Genomic DNA, 17,507 nt, shown 5'->3' on the forward strand with positions numbered 1-17,507 from the left:
CAAAGAATAGATTCTTTCCTACCTTAGCCAAATCAACGGATCTCTTCCATTAATGCAATTTGCTTTAGCAAACAAATAATAGATTCTTTCCTACCTTAGCCAAATCAACGGATCTCTCCCCGGTTCGCTGGGCGCGTTTCGGTGGGTGGGCGTGGGGGTGGGGGTAATTTGATGGAAAAAACCGGTTGAAAATAAACCGGTTGAAAGTGTGGGGAGGGGGACTATTCAACCAATTCGTCCATTAGGAGTAGAGATTGGATATAAAATGGGGCAAAAAATGAACCTTCAAGCAGGTTCTACCACTTTTATCACCCGATGCAACGCACGGGCATTTGTACTAGTAGGGATAGTAGATGATGCCCGCTAAAGAAAAGGATTATTAGTTTTATTAAGTTAAAAAAACAACCCCCAAACCTCATAGCTATTCGCTCAGTCTTTTCCATCTCTTCTTTCTCTCAAACGTGAAACAGAGGGAGCCAGGGAGGCGACCGGCGACAGCCACGACCGTAACCCAGGCCAGGAACGCCGGCGACGAAGGCTATCACCGGAGACCGAAGAAGACGACCAGGTACACCGCCGACTCCCTTCTTCCACTTATCCCATTGATATGACGCCCCTCCCCAAACCCTAGGCTGTAGATTGGTTAATGTCCATTGTCCCCATTACTTCTATCAAGATTTTCCCATCCCATCTCAATTTCCAACATAGGATGTTCAAAGATTGATTGAGTAACTTAGTTTCATAGAAAACCATTTAGATTCAAGATAAATTACAGATTGGTTGTAGATAACTATGAATGAACTACAGATGTACAACTCTCACTAGCCGCTTGCTGAATATGACTGTGTTTTGTTCTTTTTATATATGTTGCCAATCAGTTGTGAGGATCCCTAATTGGAGCTCCAAGGAAGCGGTACCTGAATCGCCGTTCATTCAGAACAAAAAAAAATCTTCGTTCAAGTGTAACTGAAAGTTGCATTTTCAGGTAACAAACTTATATAATAGTGAGTTATGGTCCTGCTCATTACGGTTTGTCCAAAGTACCATAGTTAGTGGTCACCTTGAAATCAATGACAGCTTAATTATTTTGCTGAATATCTTTGTTTTGATACATATAGGTTGGTGTAACTTCAAGCTTTAGAATTTCAATACATTATTAGGTTATTCAAGGAACTAATATAATTACTCTCATGACCAGCTACAAATTTATCTAAAATACTACTTAATTTCCTCATGAGAAGTGCTTCCCTACTTGCTTGTAGCTGAGTGACTAAATGTAGTTCAATGAAGAAATCTCAATGTGATCTGTGTGCGGTGCACTTAGCAAAAAAAGCAAAAAAAAATATTATCTAATTTCCACATGAGTAGAGCTTCACTGCAAAATTTATATAGTCCTTATGTTTCCTAATTGAACCACACGTGGACCAGGACTCCAGGAGCAAACTGATTGATGACGGTTGCCGCCGACTTCTGCTACCAAAAATCCCAAGGTTTTGTTTCTTGTATCTTCCTGAATGATCAATTAGCCTACCTTGCGCACAGAGGTACATGTAACTTGGCTTCAGGTCCTAGCCAAATCAGTCCTACTGTGCGGCACAGGTAACAACAACGTACAGCTGCAACCGAAGGAGTTATGTGATATGTGGAGTACGTGCAGATGGAGGCAACAGTGGGAGATGGAGCAGAATAAGATTAGAAACCATGTTCCAGTGTGTCACTATATTGATTCGACATTTGGTAAGTATGTGTCCGCTGGTGTTACAATAATGCTAGAGTGTGCAAAAAATTATGCCATTATAATCGTGATTTCAGTGCAAGAATTTTGTAGCCGGTGATATGCATGTTTGATAAGCTTTTGGACACTAGCCTACTGAAAACCAAGGTGCCAAATCAATGATTGTTCATCAAATAAAACCCATGTTTATAAGTATACCTTTAAGTTAATTTCACTCAGGGACCTGTATAACATTCTATAGTTACTGCAGCTATGCGCCTGGACATTAAAATTTATTGTGTCTTTAATGGCAGGAAAGTATACAGTCTGTAATAACCGAAATGATAGAGAAGGGGTCCTGAATCTTTTGTTAGTTGGATTCGCAGTAGTGTTACACCCACCATGTTAGGTTCCAGGATTCAAGATGAGGTGGACGTCCAAGTGAGAGTGCAAACATGTTTCTGTGGTCACCTAAATTTTCTTAGTGTCTAGAGATTTTGTATTCTCTCTGATGTTCTTTGAACTTCTGATGTCCGAGATTGCCCATTCGATATGAATTAGTAAAGAATGAATGTACTAATTAGGTTGTTCCCTAGGTTCCTTGCCACCTAGAGGAGCTGTAGAATTTTAATTGTGGGGGAAAAAGTAGACATGTGATGATTTGAGTTAAAAAAACGTAGAAGGATTTGGCTTTCGTACTAGGTTGTTTACTACCATGAGGAGCTCCAAAGGCTTAACAAATGCACCTAGCTTAAAGTTGTGGTTTCCGGTTCTTGTGTCTGAGACATGGCACATGAATTTCAGTGACCATTATTTGTAGGAAATCAGTGAGACGTTTGTGTAGTACTATCTTCATATTAATTTGTTCACAAGACTATTCTTAGAGGTGTAGTTAATAACATTGGCCATCATAGCTGCATCAGTAATAATGTTTTCCATAGCATTTTCTTCACAATATTATTTTTTTGTACTCTTTTAGCTGCACCTTAAATTCATCTAATATCTAAAATACATGTATAGGACCCCATTGAATGTTGGTGTGATGTAGTTGCAAACAATGGTTATCACAGCCTCATAGGTGCGTCATCTAGATATTTGTCTTATATGTACTAGTGTGTATTTTCTCACTCTTTTGAACTATTCTCCATCTAAACAAGTGTCACGATGCTAAAAAGTTTCTTCAGCTCGGAGTATTAGTAAGTAAATACTCTTTTGTATGTATATATTATATAGCTGTAAAGGATTTTTTATTTGATATATATTTTACTGTTTAAACAGCCTTGGAAGAGCCCTTGATTTATTTGGGAAAAGAAAGTGGATGCACCATGTGAGTTATTTGGAACCTTGATGTACCAAATTAATACATTTATGACCTTCAGCAGAGCTCATCTATTTAATATAAAAAGTAAATGATGGGTTAACTAGAAAAAAAGAAAATACCTTAGAAATTCTAACAAAAATTAGAAACATCTAGCATTAATTTAATAACTCGGGAAACCACAGCCAATAGATCTCAACAATTACCTATTAACGTTACAAATGAAAGAAAATTGCCCACCTATGCCATTACTATTTTCCTACCATACATATGTGCATAAACAAACTCCGCCTATGTCTTCTAGGCATAGCCGGTCCCAAGCCCGGGTAAAGGAGGAGGGTTGTGATAGGCTTGGCGAGCCAACGTAAAAACTAGCCAGTCCCATAGGTATGAAACCCATTTGAGCGAGAATAGTACTAGGATGGGTGACCTCCTAGGAAGTCCTCGTGAAAGGGTTTCATATCTAAGGGTTGTGATAGGCTTGGCGAGCCAACGTAAAAACTAGCCAGTCTTTTGGGTATGAAACCCATTTGGGCGAGAGTAGTACTAGGAAGGGTGACCTCCTGGGAAGTCCTCGTGAAAGGGTTTCATATCTAGCCTACCCCAACTTGTTTGGGATAAAAGGCTTCGTAAGAAAAAAAAACATATGTGCATAAACAAAATCAATCAAAGGTTGCCTGCTATTGCAGCCTGGAAAAAATGCACTAGAAAAAAAAATAGAAAGAGAACTCCTCGTGAAAAAAGGGAAAGAAAGTTGCGGGCTATACGTCCTCCTGTGGCCGCCATGTCCAATCTATATGCGCCTGCCATGTCTGATCTGTATGCCCTTGACATGTCCTCCCTTCTTCATGAGTTTGATTTGCCTGTCCTCCATGAGTTTGATTTGCCTGTCCTCCTTCTCCATGAGTTTGATCTGCCTTGACCTATTCACTAATCTACAAATAGGAGTAATCTACAAAAAGTTGACCTATCTGCCGCCAAAAATCATCAAGTACCGTGGTTCCAAACGATGTTGTGTATGGCTTCAGTTGTCCGTACACACCGGGTAAGAAAATCGCTTCATGCATCGCGACTGAAAGCAAGCTCTAGGTATTGGTAACTACTAATGTCTTCTGATTCCTCTATGTATATAATACTAATTGTCTCCAGATTTATTTAATCATTGGATTAATCCTTTGCTTTCTTACACATTGCCCATGCAGGGGAGACCAATCAATCAACTAAATAGAAGAGTTGTGCTCATAATGGCTTGCATGCAACCATAATATGCATGGAACATGTACGTGTACATTTTTTATTTAATTAGTTCACGCGTCAGTTGCATTTGTGTTCCACTTTGATTTATCTATAATAGCCTATATCTCTATTCTGGGCAAAAATAATAGTATATATGTCTATATGACTTTGTTACACCATGGTGTTTCTGTCATTATCTATATCTCTATAACAAGTACCCTCTCCACCTGAAGAAACTCACTATTTTCGACCTATATGAAGTCGAGCAGACACTTTCATCGGTCATGTAAGAGGCAATGAAAGAATCAGATCTGCTTTTGTAGATTACTGGATAGCTCAAGGTAGATACACAACGAAATAGTTGTTCAATATAACATATATAGTTGAATTAATTGTCCAGTACATTGGAACCATAAGTACTGTCCTGGTGTGGTCAATGCTCTAATGCATGCATGAGTCGAGGTGGGGTAAGAAACGCCGGTTCGCGTTGGACCAGGCCACGATGCAAGGGCACGACGTACGAAGATTGCCAGCGGATCAGATTTATGCTATGCGAAGGTCATCTTGCAGATCCGGACACGGTCTATGTGTTCGGTAACCACTTTGGTGTATTTGGAGAAGGAACCCGCCTTGCAATGCCGAAGACAATACTGCGCGCCGGACTCATCGTCATTGAAGCCTGGTTCAGGGGCTACTGAGGGAGTCCTGGATTAGGGGGTATTCGGATAGCTGGACTGTATACATCGTTCGGACTATTGAAACGTGAAGATACAAGACTCAAGACTTCGACCCGTGTCCGGATGGGACTCTTCTTTGCGTGGAAGGCAAGCTTGGCGATCCGGATATTGTGTTTCCTTCCTTGTAACCGACTCCATGTAAACCCTAGCCCTCTCCGGTGTCTATATAAACCGGAAAAGTTGGTTCTTAGAAGGCCGATCACAATTACAATCATACCATCATAGGCTAGCTTCTAGGGTTTAGCCTCTATGATCTCGTGGTAGACCTACTCTTGTACTACCCATATCTTCAATATTAATCAAGCAGGAAGTAGGGTTTTACCTCCATTGAGAGGGCCCGAACCTGGGTAAACATCTGTGTCCCTTGCTTTCTGTTTCCATCAGCCTTGACGCACAGATTGGGACCCGCTACCCAAGATCCGCCGGTTTTGACACCGACACCACCGCCTCGCTGGCCCAGGCGCGTGTTGAGGCGGGGCGAAGCGGCGGTAAAGTGGAGGGGACACATCAGGGGCGCATTAAATGTGTCTTGCCCCGTAATAGCTAGCGATAAGCTTAACCACAGTATCCCGATGCCACCTCCTGGTGCCACTGTGGCGATCCCTTTGCCTATAAAAGGAGACCCAGGGCATCCAGGAGAAGGATTCGGACTCTTGGACAAGTTATGCCCCTTTTAGCTAGTTCAAGAACACCAAGAGCACATATATACACATCCAAGCAGGACTAGGGTATTACACATCTTTGCGGCCCGAACCTGGGTAAACGATCTGCGTGCTTGTACTAACTGCTAATCCTGCTCTCCTCACCACCCAGCGCTCCGGAAACGTAGTAGGGATTCTTGTGATCCCATAGGTGTCGTTTCCACCGACATCTTTGGCGTGCCAGGTAGGGGAGTGGCGCTAGAAGGAGGGCATCTGGTTTTGCAGTCAGTGGCACAACTCTTCATCGCCGTGGCTTCCAAGGAAGAAGGCAACCAAGTGAGCAGCCCCGCCGGCGAGTGCGGCGAGCGTTCGCGCGACGACAAAAAAAAGCTAAGTCATGCGAAACCTTAAGCAATTCCCTTTTTTATATATGAGGTTATTGTCCTCGAAGGTCCTGCCCTATGTATGAAAGCCTTCACGCAAAGGGGCCCTTCCGCGATTGGCAACGCCTTTGTTTTGTTTCAAGTCCGCTCAACAGCTCAAGCGGCCGCCTCAAGAGTGGCAGGGTAGCCTTCCGCAATTCGCAATGCTCTCGATTCTGACTCGAGTCAAGCTCGACAGTTTGAGCGGCTGCGTTGAGAGCGGCAATGTGGTTCGCTCGGCTGCAAGCACACCCGGCAGGCCATTGGGGATCCGTCCTCAAGGTGCCACCCTGGGTTTACGCACCGGCAAGCCTACCTGATTAGTGTAGGCTGAACGTACAAAGGGAAGATTAAACAGGGAAATAACATGCGTTTTGTCAAAAAGTGCTGCAGAATTATATTACACCAATTGTTGCTGCGGTTCTAACTAAAGATATGAATTGCCTTGGTCATGAACCCGCAGCGGCAACAAGGAATGGGGCGCCTAGTCCCGGCGCTGGCCCGCCACCCTCTGGATTCCGCCAATGTGGCTGATGATGGGCTCGATGCGCTCCTTGATCCCTAAGAGGTCCGCGTCGCCCGACAAGTTGTCCAGCCCGGCGTCGAAGACAAGGTCGGGGTTCCAGAAGGCCAACTTGGTGAGGACCTTGGTCATGGTGCCCTGGCAAATTAGCCGGGACTCGTCGGCCAAGGATCTCGCTTGGTTGGACTCGAGCTGCTCCAGGGCCCCAAGAACAACCTTGAAGAACAGGGCCAGCGTGGCGTTGGTGGTCCCACTGCGCTCTGGGGCGTACCTCACATTTGGCATCCCCATGGTAGCCAGCTGCGCGGTGATCCTGCCGGCGACGTCCTCAAGGCGGCCGATCTAGCGCTTCTGACCATCCATGAAATCCTTGTGGGTGGCGGCCTCGTTCTTTCGCAACTGCTTCTCGGTCTCCAGCTCCTTGGCCAGCGTCCCCTCCCGGGCTTTGGCCTCCGTGAGCATCTCCTCGAGGCCCTTCAGCTTTAGCGTGAGGTCCTTGATGGACTTGTTGGCCTCGAAAAGCTCCCCGGCCTTGCTGATGGCCGCGCCCTGCGCCTCCGCTGGGGCGCCGTTGAGCGTGTCCTTATCCCGGGACAGCTTTAGGGCCTGCTCCTTCAGCCCGCCCCGCTCCGCCTCCAGCTCCTTCACCTTGCCGGCGTTAACCAGAGCCTGGGCATCGAGGCTGTGCCTCTGTTCCAGCTCTTGGGTCTGTTGCGTGACAAGTTTTTCCACCTCCTCGTCCTTGGCGCGGAGTTTGGCGTTGAGATCTGCCTCACGTTTGGCGAGGTCCTCCTCTTGGGAATGCAATGCGGCCTCGTGCTGGGTCCGGGCGGCTTCGGCGGCGGCGGCCAAGTTCTTCGCCGTCTCTTGGGCCTTCTCAACGTCGGCCAGCTTCATGGTGAGCTCCACATCACGCTCGGTCAGCTCGCCCTGGGCGGCCTTCAGCTCGTCGCGAGCCTGGCGGAGCCAGTCCTGCGCCTCAGCGACGCGCTCCTGGAGGTCTGCCTCCGCCTTCTCGACAACCGTCGTTCTGGACCCTGCCTTGTCCAAACGGGCGTGGTGGAGCGCCTGGAGCTTCCGGAAGCTAGCGCCCATGAAAGTGCATTATATCGACTAGAGGGGGGGGGGTGAATAGGCGATTTTTATGAATTCTTCACTGAGGAATTTGCCGGTGAGGAAATTTCTTAGCGAAGAACTACTTGCAGCGGAATAAGTACTCAGAAGTAAGCATGACAGAATACACACGTAGTCATCATGATGAAATGAAGACAAACACAGAGTACAGAAAGCGTAAACACAGGATAACACAAGATGAAGACAAACAAACTGAAGAAATTGAACTGAGGAAATTGAGAAAGTCTTCAGTCAAAGTCTTCAAACACAGATATGAACAATCACTCAACACAGTAATGAAGAAATGAAAGAGTTGAGGAAATAGAACCAGTAAGGTAAGATTGGTGAAGACAATGATTTGGTAGACCAGTTCCAACTGCTGTCTCAGTTGTACGTCTGGTTGGAGCGGCTGAGTATTTAAACTCGAGGACACACAGTCCCGGACACCCAGTCGCTTAGCACGCAGCTCAAGACACCAAGTCCTCACCGTATTCTCCTTGAACTAAGGTCACACAGACCTCGTCCAATCACTCGTGGTAAGTCTTCAGGCGACTTCCAAACCTTCACAGACTTCGGTCACTCGGCGATCCACAATTCCTCTTGGATGCTCTAGACCATGACGCCTAACCGTCTGGAAGAAGCACAGTCTTCAAAGGTAACAAGCGTCGGATCCATGCAGGATCAATCTCTTCAGTGATGCTCAATCACTTTGGGTTTGTAAGTGTTTGGGTTTGGGTTTTTCCTTACTCGATGATTTTCGCTCAAAGTCCTCGGAGGATGGGTTGCTCTTAAATGACAAGTGTCAGTTTTTCTCGGAGCAGCCAACCAGCTAGTGGTTGTAGGGGGCGGCTATTTATAGCCTAGGGAGCAGCCCGACATGATAAGACATAAATGCCCTTCGATGATATGACCGTTAGGTGGATAAGATATTTTGGGACAGCTGGCGCGCAGTACAGCAACGGTCGAAATTTTGACTCTCAAATTCCTCAGGGCTATCATGTTCCTCACTGTGTAGGCAATCCGCACTGGCGAATTCCTAACTCCTCAGTCAGAACAAATTCCTCAGCGACCAAAAGAACTTCGTCTCTGTCACTGAAGAAATTGACTGAACTGTATGAGATTTCCAATGGCTTCACTCGAAGGGATTGGTAGGTGTAGGATTTTGAGTTGAGCATCACATGGAAAATTTTCCTTAGTATTTCCTCGACCCCCTTTAACAGTACGGTGTTTCCTATGACTCAAGAAGGAGAAAAACAAAACTATGAAAACGAAAGTCTTCAAGCTTCATATTCCTTGCATGAATATCAAGTCTTCACGGACACACCAATTTCTTCATTTTTAAAGTCTTCATGAAAGTCTTCAGGAATACCAAAATCTTCAGTCGAAGATATTCATTTTTAGGGGTCGACTTTCTTTGTAAATATTAAACTCCTCATAGACTTATAGACCTGTGTACACTCACAAACACATTAGTGCCTTAACCTATAAGTCTTCACTACACCAAAATCACTAAGGGGCACTAGATGCACTTACAATCTCCCCCTTTTTGGTGATTGATGACAATATAGGTTAAGTTTTCAACGGGGATAAACATATGAAGTGTAAGTACTGATATTGAGGAATTTGATTGCAAGATATAGAAGAACTCCCCCTGATGATGTGCATAGTGAGGAATTTGCTTTTGAAGCAATGCACACTGGAAGAGTTGAATCATGGAGATCTCCCCCTATATTTTGTAATTCATACATGCATTTGACATATAATATGAAGAATTTGAAATGCATGATGAAATATGGTGCCTGAAGAAATTCAGCATGCGTGCAATAATATTAACAAGGAACAAGTATGCAGAATAACGCATCAAAAGTATCAAAGCACAGTGCATCAAAAGTATCAGAGCACCATCAGTTTTAAGATTACAACTCGATCCAATAAAAGTTTTAGAAGAGCGAGAGTTGTAACTTAGCAAAAGAAACGCCCATATAATAGACCCGCTTGAAGACTAACTCGGATTTCTCCCCCTTTGTCATCGAATGACCAAAAGGATCGAAACTGAGGACTAACGTCCCTGAAGAATATCAAGTTGATGGAGGAGTGTCAGCGTTGTTTGGGTCGGTTGTCGTAGTAGGGCTTGCCGCAGTGTCGTCCAAGTCTTCATTTTCATCAGTGTCGCGCGATGAAGAATAGGAGCTGGCCACCAAGGAAGGAACCTTGACCTTCTTGAATTTCTTCGGTGGAGGTGCAGACCAGTCAAATTCTTCCTTGAGACTCATTCTCTTCAGATCTTCTGCGCTGTAGACATGAGATAGAACAACCCAGTTACGGTTGAAGGTTTCATAGAGGTAGTAGTGGTTTTTCTTCACTGCATTGTGTGTGGAGGTCATGTTGTGAAGAATTGAACCAAACTGACGCTTGACCCATTTATGATTGCGATCAACTATCTGATGAAGACTGAGGAGTAACTCACGACCAGTCATCACCCTGGATGCTGTTGTTTGAGGAATTTGCTTTGCAGAGGTGTTGGCGGCAGAGTCATGTGTGGCAGAGTCATCATTGGTGGAGTAAGATGCAGCCTTGCGAAATTGACCATCCAATGGACGAATGCCTTCATTTATCACAGCAGTTGCCTTGCCTTTGTCATCAACTAAGGAAAATGTCCGTTTGAGGACTTCAATTGGAGGCAAGTAGCTGCCGTGGTTCAGAGTATCAGCCATGTAACTGAGTGAAGACCTTGTCCTGATGAACCTCATAATCCATGGTGCATAAGGCTTCAGCTCAAATGGTGACATAGCAATATCCACCAGAGTCCTCATGAAGAAATCATGGAAGTTGACGGGAACGCCATGAATGATATTGAAAAGCATATTCTTCATGATGCCAACAAATTCTTCATCATTTGAGTCGTGGCCTTTGATAGGACTCATTGTCTTCGTCAGAATGCAATAGACAGTCCGTGGCACATACAGTAATTCCTTGACGAGGAATTTGGTTCGAGGGGCTTGCCCTGGCTTCAAGGGCTTCATCAGCACTTGCATGTAATGATTTGTAAGCTCAGATTCATTGTAGATGCAACGAGCACCTTCAAGGGGAGGACTGAGTGGGAGGGCACGAAGCAATTCAGTTGCTGGTGCCTTGTAGTGAGTATTTTCTGACATCCAATCCAGCACCCATGAGTTCACATCTTCAGAATTTCCTGTGATGTGCAGCGTTGCATAGAATTGAAGAATGAGTTCTTCATTCCAATCACAGATGTCAGTGCAGAAATTCAGCAATCCAGCATCGTGAAGAACACTAAGGACTGACTCGAAGTCTGGCAGAGATTTCATGTCCACGTGAGAAATGTGTTCATGATCGAAGACTTTGTCTTTGTTAAATAGCACTGAGGAATAGAAATTGGCTTGACTAGCAGTCCAGAAACGCCTCTTCCTTATGCGAGCAGAATCATAGGGATTGTAGTCTGTGAAGAACACATGCTCGTTGAAGAAATCTTCAGCCTTGAACTTTTGCTTCTTTGAGAATGGATCCTTTGGCTTGGGCAGAGGAGTGTCAGTGAGTTGCATCACAATCTCAGGAATCGCAATCTCCGGTTCTTCAGGCTGAGGAATTTCTGGTTCCTCTTCAGTGGCAGTCTGCGTGTTCAAAGGATTAGAAGCAATAGTTTCTTCAGCACTAGTGGCTGGAATTTCTTCATGCACAGGCGAGGTAGGATGAGTTTCTTCAGAGCCCATTTGAACGGTTGGTGTAGGGGACTGAGGTATTTGTTGTATTGGGGTGAAGAGTGGAGAATTGGGATGCTGACTTTCCCAAAAGTCATCATTCATCACAGGCGTAGCGCATCCAATATCCACGTCTTCATCTTCAATTTTTTCAACGCCAGCCTCTTTAGCTGTGAACTGAGGCATTGGCGAGGAAGCAACAGGCGTTGAAGGGATCGCATCCACTTCAATTTCTTCATTAATCTGCTCTGTTGAAGCAGCAGAATGATTTTCTTCATCAGATCTGCTAGGGATCTCATATTCTTCATCAAAAGGAACAAGGTCCTTTGATGTCAGGGTGAAAATCGAAACAACATCAATTGGATTTTCAGCTGAGCTGGTCATAGGCTTCATTTTCTTCGGAGCTGATGAATCTGAAGCAGATGATGCTTTCCTTTTCTTCACTGCAGCTCTCTCTGCAGTCTTGGTCTTCCTCACATCTGATGCAGATGGAAGGGTAGGAGTTGGTGTAGGCGTAGGAGGAGCTGAGGAATCTGTTTGAATTTCCTCAGGCGCAACTGATGCAGTCGCCCTGACTTCTTCATTTTCTTCAGGCGCACCACTAGTGGATGCCCTGGCAATGTCTTCAGCGGCTGGAATGGAGTCATCAGCCCTAGAACTAGCATTTTCATCAGCAGTCTGAAAGTCATCAGCGGTGCTGGCATGTTCTTCAGTTTGCTGAGTAGAGGCTTCAGCTTGAGGAATTTCTTGTTGCGATGAGGCTGCAACATTGGTAAACTTCTCAGTCAGTTTAACGAACCTGACTTTGGCTCCTTGCCAATCAGCATAATAAGCATTGAAATCATCGCTGAGGGCTTTGATTTCAGACTGGATCTTGAGGAATTCATCAGTTGTCATTTTGACAACGTTTTTCCTCAGGAACTTCTCTTTCCTGAACTGAGCCTTCTTGATTTGTCTAGCCTTCTCAAATTTCCATTTCTCTTCAGTGATGAAATGGGTCAGCATGTGACTTTGGCCAGGAGTTAAATGAAAATCAGGCATAGGAGAGTTTGGGTCCTTGTGCCAGAGATCAATGTAGTCGAGGATCGCCTTTGGATCCAAAAGCAGTGGCACATTTGTGCCTTTGGCTCTAGCGGCCCTTTCTTGCCTGTCTCTGATGATTTCTGCAAGTTCATCATCATCAACTTCATCGTCAGATGGCACTTGGAAGGCAACCTGTTTCTTCTTTAGATTTGGCCGAGGACCTCGACTAGCTGTTGCCTTTGTCTTCAGCAGAGTGGGGCCTGATGAAGAGTTTGGTGCAGCTGAGGAACTCGCCGAGACACCAGAGGCAATAGAGATGCCTGCAGTCCTTAGGCACGTGGCCAGATGTACAGGTGTTGAGGACTTTGCCGGAGCAACTGAGAACTTTGGGGGAGGAGCTGAGGACTTTGGAGGAGCAGGAGCAGCATGAGGAACTGGCTGTGAGGGCTTTGAAGAATCTGGCCGTGAGGGCATTGCTGAGGAACTTGGCCGTGAGGACACAGTTGGTGAAGCACTTGGCTTGTGAGCGGGCTTCTTTGCCATTGATTTTCTAGGCCTGACAGAGGCCTCAGTGGTAACAGCAGTAGCAGAGTCTTCATTGAATTTCCTCACTGCTTCTTTGGCTTGTCTTGCCAACTTGGCTTGGCGTTTGGTCCATTCTTCAGGGAAATCCTCACCACGCTTGATGCTGGTGGGGTCAGCTTCTTGGCCAAGTGCCAATGGAGCTCTTGGGCATGGCGAATTTAGAGCGAATTTCTTCATATACTTTGGAGTTACATATCTGTACTCCCTCCATTCTCTTGCCCATCTCCTTTTAATCCTCTGTATGCGCACCTTGCGCTGATTTTTGTTCTCCTTTCCGAACTTAGCCTCATCAGGTGTGCAATAGTCAGCATAGATGTCCTCAGGTATTTCAAACGCAGTCATGACCTCAGGCCTCTTTCCTCCTTTCTGTGGTTTCTTATCGTCTGCCATATTCTTCAGCTGAGGGATTTGAACAATCGAATTCTCTGAAGAAGTATGCAACTTTTCTTCAAGGAGCTGCAAATGAGTTAAGTTGATGAGAACCTAATGATTCAGCAGCGGACATGAGTACCTGTGAACAGAGTATAGTTGTGAGGAATTTGAAGAGGTCATATGCGTTCTCAGAAGGTTTTCAAAAAGAACAAGTTTGAGGAATTTGACCAGATGAGTCTTGAAGAATTTCACTAAGCGTTCTTTGTCTTAGGTTCCAGAGTTGTATAGATTGAGAATCCACATAATTGAGGAATCTTGAAGATAAATGATGCTTAGAGAAACGAATCAAGAGCAGATGACTAGTGAGGTGTTTTGTGTGTGAGGATTTGAAGAATAAAGCACCTTTGAAGATATTGTTGAGAAAATTTGAATCAAAGAGGGCAGTAAAAGTAACTTTTAATTACCCTGATGAAGAACACGACGAACTGAGAAGTGTAGATTTGAAGCTCGTCAGTTTAGATCTTCCACGCCCTAACTTGACGGAGGAAGACAGCTACGGCGGCGGCAGAGTGAAGATTTCCGCGGCCGGCGCGAGTATGACGGCGACGAGGTCGAGGCAGTGAAGCTCTTCCTCACCAGCGACGATGGAGTAGCGGCGGCGCTAGGGTTTGAGAAGCTCGAGTAAGAGAGAGAGCGGTCGAGCGGAGTAAAGGAAGTGAGGAAAGGGTGAGGGGGGTATTTATAGTCGCAGTGAAAAACTGTTTGCCCGAAGATTTAGGACGAACGTGCCCCTGACCCTTCTCATTCGCTTGACATGTGTCACCCATGAACAGAAAAGTGGAGATCATGGGTGAATAGATAATTCTATCATGGGATATGGGACGGTTTGAGCGGCAAAACCGAAAATTTGGATAAGATAAGATTTTTAAGTTTCGTTCACAATTTCTTCAGATGACAAGGACACGGTGAAGATTTTGAACGAGTTTCAAATAGAACGCACATGAAGAACTTGTGAATAGATTGGGTTGAGTATATAGCATAGAGGGGAAAGGGTCCGATCACATTCACTTAGCAGAAAATGCAACTTGAAGAAATAGCCATAAGTGAATGCTGTATAGAACATAGACTCATATATATATATATATATATATATATATATATATATATAGCCAATGAAGAAAAACGACGGAAACAGTGAAGATTTTGCAAAGTTGAAGAATTAAAAAAAACCTGAAGAATTTCAAAACTGAGGAATTTCAAAAATAAAGATTTTCAACTTTGGTGGTGGCGTGACCCACCGTATAAGAATGATGATTTCAGACACCGCGTACAATTGTCGTAGGGTTCTGAGAATCAAATTCTTCATTAATTTCTTCACACTTAGAGTGTTATTCTTCATTGATTGTAGAAAAACGTTTCTTCATGTGTTGCACATCTAAGTCATCAATTTTGCATAAGTGTTAGGATGAGTGTCCTTTTTCAAAGGACATTCGAAGACTCTAAGATATTTAGCTCACACCGCAACTTGCTAAATCTCTTCTCATCCAAGGGCTTTGTGAAGATATCGGCTAGCTGATCTTCAGTCTTCACATGATCAATAAATATGTCGCCCTTCAACACATGATCGCAAAGAAAATGATGACGAATCTGAATGTTCTTTGTCTTCGAGTGCTGAACTGGGTTGTGAGCAATCTTGATCGCACTCTCATTGTCACAGTAGAGAGGCACATTCTTCACGTTGATGCCGTAGTCCTTGAGAGTTTGCTTCATCCACAGCAATTGAGCACAGCAAGAACCAGCAGCAATGTACTCAGCTTCCGCAGTAGACAGTGATATGCAGTTCTGTTTCTTCGAGGACCAACAGATCAAAGATCGTCCGAGGAAATGACAAGTACCAGATGTTGACTTGCGGTCCACACGATCACCAGCATAGTCAGAGTCAGAATATCCAATGAGATCAAAAGTAGGGCCCTTGGGGTACCATAGTCCTAGTGTTGGTGTGTGAGCTAGATATCGAAGAATATGCTTCACAAACTTATGGTGTGATTCCTTCGGTGTAGCTTGAAATCGGGCACACATGCAAACACTAAGCATTATATCTGGCCTAGATGCACATAAGTACAATAAAGAACCAATCATGGAGCGGTATACTTTGTGATCGAAGTCAATACCATTTTCATCAGTGCATAGATGGCCATTTGTGGGCATAGGAATTTTGACTCCTTTGCAATCTTGCATGCCGAATTTCCTCAGAACATCCTTGAGGTATTTCTCCTGAGATATGAATATGCCATTGTGCTGTTGATGAATTTGAAGACCTAAGAAGAATTTCAACTCTCCCATCATAGACATTTGATATTCTTCACTCATCATATAGGCAAACTCATCACTATAAAGTTGGTCAGTACAGCCAAAGATAATATCATCAACGTATATTTGGCACACAAACAGTTCACCATCATAAGATTTAGTAAAGAGAGTAGGGTCAAGTGAACCGGGTGTGAAGCCATTCTTCATGAAGAATTCCTTCAAAGTATCATACCATGCCCAAGGGGCCTGCTTGAGGCCATAGAGGGCCTTGTTGAGTCTGAAGACTTTGTCAGGATTCTTTGGATCTTCAAAACCTGGGGGTTGAGCAACATATACTTCTTCCTCAAACTTACCATTGAGGAATGCACTTTTCACATCCATTTGATATAAAGTGATATTATGATGGTTAGCATAAGTAAGTAATATGCGAATAGCCTCAAGTCTAGAAACAGGTGCAAAAGTTTCATTGAAATCAATTCCTTCAACCTGTGTGTAGCCTTGAGCTACAAGGCGTGCCTTATTCCTCACCACAAGGCCATTTTCATCTTGCTTGTTGCGGTAGATCCACTTTGTGCCAATGATATTATGCTTGCGAGGATCTGGACATTTGACCAGTTCCCAGACATTGTTGAGCTCGAACTGATGTAATTCTTCTTGCATGGCCTGAATCCACTCAGGCTCTAGAAATGCTTCATCTACTTTAGTGGACTCTGTGATGGAGACAAAAGCATAGTGCCCACAAAAGTTAGATAAATGTGAAGCTTTTGAGCGGGTGAGAGGACCTGGTGCTTCAATGTCATCGATGATCTTTTCAACTTGCACTTCTTTTGCAATGCGAGGATGAGCTGGTTGTCGTCGAGGAACTTGATCAACATTTTCTTCAGCACCATTTTCTTCAACATTTTCCTCAGGTGCATTAGCTCGACGATCTTCGCGTTCTAGAATGAATTCTTCAGTAGATTCTTCGGTAGGAATGACATCCTCAGTAGCCTTGAACTTGATAGAATCCTCAGGTGCTGGTTCATCTATCACAGAAGGTAGGTGCTCTCTTTGCGAGCCATTAGTTTCATCGAACCGCACATCTACAGTTTCAACAACCTTGTGAAGAGCGTTGTTGAAGACTCTGTAGGTGTGCGAGTCCTTCCCGTAACCAAGCATAAAACCTTCATGTGCTTTCGGTGCGAATTTAGCATTGTGATGAGGATCCCTAATCCAACATTTAGCACCGAAGACTTTGAAATAACTCACATTGGGTTTCTTGTCAGTGAGGAGTTCATAGGCAATCTTCTTGAAGAATTTGTGAAGATATACTCTGTTGATGATGTGGCACGCGGTATCAATTGCATCAATCCAAAAACGACGAGGCGTTTTGTATTCATCAAGCATAGTGCGAGCCATCACAACAAGAGTTCTGTTCTTGCGCTCCACGACGCCATTTTGCTGAGGAGTATAAGGAACAGATAACTCATGAGTAATACCAAGTTCATCAAGATAGTCATTAAGATCGGAATTCTTGAACTCAGTTCCATTGTCACTCCTGATGTGCTTGATCTTCACACCAAAGTTGGTTGAAGCTCTCGAGGAAAATCGTTTGAAGACTTCCTGCACTTCATGTTTGTAAGTGACAATGTGTAACCATGTTTAACGAGAGTAATCATCAACAATAACAAAGCCATATAGAGATGCATCATTAGTGACTGCTGAGTAATGATTAGGACCAAAGAGGTCCATGTGAAGCAATTCGAATGGATGAGTAGTGGTCATGATAGTCTTCGCTAGATGCTTGGCCTTGGTCAT

At 44.3% G+C, this 17,507-nt stretch overlaps 1 long non-coding RNA gene across 3 annotated transcripts; it reads left to right on the forward strand.

Moving 5' to 3' along the window:
- The first annotated feature begins 439 nt into the window (after nucleotides 1–439).
- On the forward strand, nucleotides 440–4,398 carry LOC119324895. 3 transcript variants are annotated; one of them, XR_005157218.1, is made up of 7 exons: nucleotides 440–568; nucleotides 879–985; nucleotides 1,429–1,737; nucleotides 2,735–2,792; nucleotides 2,890–2,910; nucleotides 2,993–3,041; nucleotides 3,978–4,398. It is a non-coding gene; the product is annotated as an uncharacterized LOC119324895 (long non-coding RNA). The 3 variants fall into 3 exon arrangements; XR_005157219.1 differs by having other exon boundaries at nucleotides 1,429–1,490; nucleotides 1,566–2,792; XR_005157217.1 differs by having other exon boundaries at nucleotides 1,429–2,792.
- The last annotated feature ends 13,109 nt before the right edge of the window (nucleotides 4,399–17,507 follow it).

Source organism: Triticum dicoccoides, chromosome 6B (genome assembly GCF_002162155.2).
Source record: "Triticum dicoccoides isolate Atlit2015 ecotype Zavitan chromosome 6B, WEW_v2.0, whole genome shotgun sequence".
In the NCBI taxonomy this organism is placed as follows: domain Eukaryota; kingdom Viridiplantae; phylum Streptophyta; class Magnoliopsida; order Poales; family Poaceae; genus Triticum; species Triticum dicoccoides.